Source organism: Anas platyrhynchos, chromosome 19 (assembly GCF_047663525.1).
Source record: "Anas platyrhynchos isolate ZD024472 breed Pekin duck chromosome 19, IASCAAS_PekinDuck_T2T, whole genome shotgun sequence".
Classification (NCBI taxonomy): Eukaryota; Metazoa; Chordata; class Aves; order Anseriformes; family Anatidae; genus Anas; species Anas platyrhynchos.
This window is the reverse complement of record NC_092605.1, coordinates 4,289,537-4,296,502: the sequence shown is the minus strand read 5'-3', so window position 1 is coordinate 4,296,502 and position 6,966 is coordinate 4,289,537. Positions and strand designations below refer to the sequence as shown.

At 46.1% G+C, this 6,966-nt stretch overlaps 1 long non-coding RNA gene across 1 annotated transcript; it reads right to left on the bottom strand.

Annotated features, from left to right (window-relative positions):
• Positions 1–5,111: 5,111 nt before the first annotated feature.
• On the bottom strand, positions 5,112–6,966 carry LOC139999082 (uncharacterized). Its single transcript, XR_011804128.1, has 2 exons — positions 6,012–6,966; positions 5,112–5,842 (listed from the first exon to the last, which is right to left on the bottom strand). It is a non-coding gene; the product is annotated as an uncharacterized lncRNA (long non-coding RNA).

Sequence of the window (6,966 nt, the reverse complement as noted above, 5' to 3'; positions counted from 1 at the left end):
GCTAACACTTGCTGTCCAGAATTGAAGGTGAAATCTGGGACTGATACGTTAGGCCTGGGCTATTTTTATTCTTCACTACACAAGTCATTGCCATAGTCCTCCTGAATGCTGATCACAGATGCTTACAAGAGATCAACTCTATTACTTCACCCTGCTTTCAAAAGCCTAAAGAAAGCAAGCTATTTTAAACAGCACAACCCAAAGCACCACCAGTACTACGTCTCAGTGACACTGCCTACAACACAGATGAGAACCTTTGTTCCTACCCCTCCTTTATTAGTTGCTTCTGCTTAGAAAAACAAGCAATTTCCTCACCCTCCTGGCAACGTTCCCATGAGGAAATTCCTCCTCCCAAGCCACAGCCACGGAGCCACTCACACAATCCCTCCTTCTGTCGGATCACGCTGTTTTCCCATTTGCCTGGGCCCTGGCCACGCACCCCAGCCCAGGAGAACCTTTGGCTCCATTCTTGTGCCTGTTCTTCCTCCTCCAAGAGCCTTTATTTGAGTTCCACCCTAAGATCACACTGACTTAGGCCCCAGTTTAGCAAGGAATTTTATCACGTGCTTACGTGTAATTGACTTGGACCTTCAATCTGTTTTTAGCTTATCAGAGCCATGGGTGGGTAAAGCCACCCGTCTACGCACTCCTGACGCCCACGGAGGTTGCCTGTTGACACTGTTGAGTGAAGAGCGCACGGGCCTAAAACTGAGCAGAAACTCAGATAAGGAGGACTGCTGAGCTGGACTCCATCCAGCATGGTGGCACATCTTTTAAGACCTAATTATCTCCACACAACACTGCGGAGGTGTCAGCACCATGGCTGTGACACACTGCAGGTTATTGGGTGCTTCGACCGCAACTCGCCACTGGTGTGTAGTAACCAAACTTGGGTAGTCTGTGCTCTGCTCAGACTTCATTTTGGATATCAGCAGCTTTTCCTGCCCTAAGTCCTGAGTAAGGACTTTAGGAGTAAGCCTTAAACTTTGGATCAGAGAATGTGTCTAATTTTGGCAAAAAGCAATGAGTGCCTCCAGCCCAGAAAAAAATAAATAAAAATCCAGTAATATTAGATCCAGTATTTTATTCTACTTAAACCACAGTGAAGTTTGACACAGAAGCACCTAATTTTCCTGCAGGGCCCCATCACATCAGTACAAGGCCTACAGACAATTGCAAAAGAAGTGGAAAGACGCCCTGGATTTCACTTGGCCCCTTATAACTTTTACCTTCAAAGTCTGGCATATTTAATTCAGATCATATAAAAATTCCAGTGGTGAAGGGTGGGGAAAATTGAATGTTGAATGAAGACTTTTGTTTTCCGGAACAGAGCTGAAATGAAGAAGAAGCTGGGCTGTGACGATCAGATTTCTGCTATAGGTCAGAAGTTCAGTGTATCATCAGATTTCATGTCATGGGGCTGTTCTGTTCCTAATTGCAACCAGCCAGGACCCAGCCCATTGGTGAGCTTTTACTCTGTGCTCCTTCCATAAGATATATACTGTAGTCAAAGTAGTAACTAAATCATTTTAATTGTATTTTAAAAGCAAATCATTACCTTTCAACTCCACAACACAGCAGAAAATGAAAAGCCATGCTGGCTTACAGTCATGTAAAATATAAAAGCCAATACTGGATTGTTGCCGCAGCAAGTTTATTTTGCACAAATTTAATACAAGCATTCAGCTATAAAGCTCTGGTAGCTGTGATCTCTGATTTGAAGGTATCTGGAACCTCATGGTGAGAGGAGCCAAAAGCCCCAAGAAACCGGTCCAAGGGCCCAGACCCCAACCCCACGGATTGGGTGGGGATGTGTGAAATACGGCTCAGCTGGGCAGAGTTGGTGCAGTAGGAGAGAAGGGACCTGTGCAAGCAGCACCAGGCAGTACAAGTCCTGAGTGATCCCACTACATAACTAAATTAATGATTTATACGTCTCAGGGGGAGCAGCTATAGCTACATCTGAAGTTGAAATGAAAAACAGCTTAGCACTTAGCTGATGATCGACTTTTTGAATAATTTAAATTGGTCAGAGACATCCAGGGTGGACTTGTGTAACCTCCTATGGACATCCATTCGTCTGCAGAATTAAAGGAGACAGCGTGTGAGTTGTTTGGGCAGCTGCATCACAATGCTGCAACAACATTAAATTATGACAGAGAAACATGGGCTGTTATGCAAGGATGATGTGGGACCTCGACTAAGAGTCAGGCTGGGGTATCTCAAGTTAATCCAGTAACTAACAAAAATGAATCTACCATTCCTAAAATGACTTTGCATCATGAGTGTCTTCTGCAGAGCACCTCTTACTGCACTTCTGCTCTCTCAAGCTTTTGGAAACCCCTGTCTCATGTGGTGATAGAGTCTTAGAGAAGTTTTATTCTTCCTATGTCCAGGACAGACCATCTTGTGACCTGCACCACATCCTCTCCTTAATAAATCATCTTCTAAACCTTTTCATACTGAAAAGAGGGCATTCACATGTTTCATTGTATTCTGGTTTCCCTGGTTGGGAAGAACGAGGCTCTTGCTGGTGCTGCAGGACAGCTTGGAGATGTAGGCACTGCCTCAGGCTGGGGAGCAGCGCCAGCCAAGAGGAGCAGGACTGCCTAGAAGACACGTCTGTATTCCTCAGATGCTCTGCATTGCTCTTAAAGCCAAGAAACCTGAAGCTGCGGTGGCAAGTCAGACTTCCTCTCGAGATGGAGTCGAGGCAGGCTAATTTTAGCCACCATGCGCTATGCAAATCACCGCTCTGTAGCTGGGTTTATTTTTTAAAGCTCTGACTGCCAAACTGGCTGCAGGGCACAGACTTCACGTGGGTCTTGGAGGTTTGAAACCGGCTCTTTGGTTTCTGGTGCTGCCTTTCAGATGGGGGCAATGTGTGCTCAGAGAGGCAGGCTAGAAAGCACTCTTTCAGTAGGGAAGGTCTAGATGACCGGGTTAGATCATGCGTTGCCTTTCTAGCTGGCTGGAATTAGCTCTTGGTGCTTTTGTGGTCCTACATGTAATTTTTCTTTTTCCTTGAAAACTCCCCTGATAAGCCACACACCGTGGGCCTGCCGAAGATGGTGGGAGTGCTGGTGTGGACCTTCCTGGTAACTGGACCATGCCCAATACCAGTAGATAAAGGAAGCACATCTCTATTGGCTTCTAGGTGTATCCTCTAAATGTTTGGAACATGCATAGAGTTTACTTTAAACTGTGGCTGAATGTGATTTCCTAGGAAAGAAGCATTTCTTAAAAAAATTATTATTAGACTGTGATTCATGGCACTCATTTAAAAGACAGAGGCAGATATGGGGAAGCGAGGCGGGATACGCTTCCAGTAAGCCCAGGCTTTAGCACAGGCAGTAAATTGTTACATTTCTCTTCAATATTAAGAAGATTTAGCACACAGAGTTTCATCTGATAGCTTTCACAATGTCTTTATCATGAGCCATACTGTGACTGAGTTGTAGTTTGTATCTAAAAGAAACAATTCTCTATTATTTCATATCTACATGTCATAGATAGCTTCAGAAAGTTTGCTCTCTCAGCTTTAAGAACAACCACTTCCCTGCTTGATGCCTTACCCATAACTCAAGCAGGTCTGCATGGAGCATGGTTTTGAAAGGCACTTTGAATCCTGGACTCCAAATGAGGCAGGCAAGCAAAAGCAGGAGCTCGATGTCAGCTGTAAAATTAGTTTTAAAGGCACTCCTATGGCCCGTGGCTGATCTGGAGTCTTTGATGTAAGTGCTTAGGATCTGGGGCTTGAACCACAGCGAGTGGTCAGAACTGCTCCTTGAAATCTGCTGTGGACTTCAGGGGTGACTTTGAGAAAAAAATGTGCATAGTATAATGCAATTTTGATAGGGAAGCTCTGAAATATCCCATTGCATGCAGGGCACAAGAAGGGACTGCCACTGTATTCCTTTGAACGCAGGGAGCTAACGCGTTGTGCATTCATTTCCATTTACGTGCACAATCTGCCCATCTTGTGAGAGTCCAGCAGTGCTTAGAGAAAAACACCACCAAAATTAAAACAAATAGCTGTAGGGCTGTACATAAGCCGTGCGGCAGCTCCCCAGCCATTAGAAGGGGGGGACTGGGGAAAACATCTTTTGCTGGGACAGCGCAGGCTCCCCGCAGCTCCCCGAGGTGCTGGGTGACACCGGGGGCTGCCGGGGGTCTGAAGGGACCTGCTTCAACCCCAGCGCTCCTGGAAAGCGCATCTCCAGGGGAAGCGATGCCAGTGTCCCGAACCTAAGAGTGGGGAGCAATAAAGAGCCTCTGTGGAGATGAATGGTGCGTTTGTGCTGCTGGGCGTTTCAGCCGGACGAGCAGACACGCTTGCCTTTCAGCATGGCTACACTCTATTTTTGTACATTTTCTGTGTCATTTCATCGCCGCTCAGCTTCATATTAAATCTGACCTTTCTGCACTTGACTAGGGAAAGGCAATCACTTACTCTGCCTTCTTCAGAGTTATATATCGCCACATACGGCAGATAGATAAGTGTATCTGGAAAAATACGGCTGCATGTGAGACCCGGCAGGAAGAAGTATCTGCGAGCAGGTCAGGATCCACTTACAGACCTCCCAGACCTGCTTGGGCACAAATATATTTTTCAAGTCGGGTATTTAACTCCCACTGGCTCCCATGAAAACTCAGTGTATTGGTAAGCTGCATAAAATCTTTTGCTTAGAACCAGTGGAAAGAGACTTCAGTTCCCCATTCCGCACCGCTGCAGCCAGGCCCCGAGTGAGCACAGTGAGGTTTCTGTGATTTATGATGCTACAAAGAGTCGGGAAGTTTAGGAGGAGGAAAAGGAATATTTCAGGTTTCATTCAGTGGATAGAGACGGATCTAAATACGCTGTTGTGCAGCCCTTGGACTGGAACTGAGACTGTGCACTGCACAGAATAAACATCAGCCAAAAGGAGTTTAGTACCTAAGTGCCTCCAAGTACCCTGGATTTCCAGGGGATAACAACAACCGCACACAAGCAGCTCTGTTCGAGCACCGTCACAGAAACTTCGGGGGCCTCTTCTAGTGAATGCATCTACAAATGACATGCTCCAAGTCCAGATTTGATCTCTTGGCTTCTGAAGCTACCAATTGCTGTAATGCAGTGATAATTCTGAGCTGGTCACGAGGCTAACACAGTGGGAGCAGTACGGGAACAGGGCAGGGCTGTAGTTTGGGTCGAGCCCTAAATATCTTTAAGCCTTGCAGCTGTGTCTGTTCTGTAAGTCCAGGAGCAGAGTAAAGGAGCCTGCACTAAGTGTTGCTCCAAGTGCTTAGGCTTCTTGCTCCTCCTAGCACCGTGGTGTGATGCTGCCCTGGGCAGCAGAGGCACCTGGCTGCTCCTGCCGACAGCAGCTAACGAGCGACAAGGTGACGAGGGTCAGCGGCAGCAAATGCAAGGGCAGGGCTCCCAGCAGGCCGGGGCGTGAACCCGAATCAAGGTCAAGAGAGCGCCTTGGTGTCACAGCTTATTCTGCTCATCTTATTCGTGGAAAAGCTGTGCTTAATGTTGAAGTGATTAAAGAATAATTTAGCTTGATGCGGAAGCATCATTCAACAAAAACAAAGGCAGTTTAGCTAAAATTGGTTTGAAAATGCTCATTAATTAAGCTCATGTAAATCTGCGTAGATGTGGGCTTGCTAACACTCTTTTCCCCCCTCTTCTTATCTAAATGTGACTAATTATTTGTCTAATTATGATGTAATTGTGTGGCCTTGGGATCACTGATTACAGATGCGCTTCCTTTTCTCCCTGCTTTGTCTGAATCCAAGCGGAAGATGGGATGCTCTGCTGGGATGTGCTGCTGCTCCTTTTGGCTGCAGTCTTGACCTTAAAAAAAAGAGAAGAAAAAAGTGAGTAAGCTGAGCTATTTATAGTTGAGCTAATTATTTTGATGTGATATGACAGCAGTGGAGTCTGTTTTCCCTTCACTCAATTAATGGCAATGGAAAAAGCATTCAATACCCTTTTAACAGCGTTCATTGGCTGCAATACAAACCTTTGCTTAATGCTTTAAGACACGGGATTTTGCAGTACGGCGATGGGGGGGCACAACTCTCTGTTTTCTCTGCTTGATGGAGGAGAAGCTGCAGCGTGAGTGGCAGCAAGGAGCTGAAAGGGAATTACTGTTATTAAAGGAAAAATCCATTATTTGGTAGGAAGGTAGCATGCAGCAAGCACATGCAGACTGCCACAGAAAAGTGTACAGGACAAAACTCAGACCTCTTCTAGGATTCTTGGTGGGCTCTAGGAAGGTTGAGGTAGCTCGAGCATTGCTGTTCACCACAGGGGGAAACTGAGGCAGGAGCATACTGCCTTGGTAAAGGTTGCAAAACGATTAAATGGCCAGACAGTAATAAACTTGGTCAGTGGTCTCTGATAAATTCATCAAGAAAGTGAATTTATACTGAACTTGTGATCCTCTTTTATGCATTTGTGCCATTCCCACACATGAATTCAAGGAGGGAGACATTCTGGGCAGCAAACAAAAGGGGGAATGTGGAAGGGACAGAGCAGGATGTCTTGTCAGCAGTTTTTGTTGTCCGTGACTGAAGTTTCAACAACAGAACCCCCCCAAGCACCACGATGTATTTTGTTGGTCTCTGGGGCAGTTGTTAATAGCAGCTAACCCTGGTCTCTCTTCAGGAGCTGGATGAAAACTAGATTTTTATCTTCTAAGATTTGGGAATTAAAAAAAAAAAAAAAAAAAAAAGGCATGAAACAGATCCCTATCTTTAATCAAGACACAGTTTGAAATCGTAGACGCCTGTGAGTTAGTTCTGGTGGGAAAAGCCTTTCACCCATTGAGTTAAAGGCCTGGGGTCTTGCTCCCCCTCCAAGACTCATAAAACAGCTTTTCTTCCCTGCTCCGTGCTGCCCTCGGGGAGCTGTGGCTCGTCCCTCTGCATGACCACAGAGCTCCTGCCAGAGGGCTCGCCGTGCATCGCCGTGCT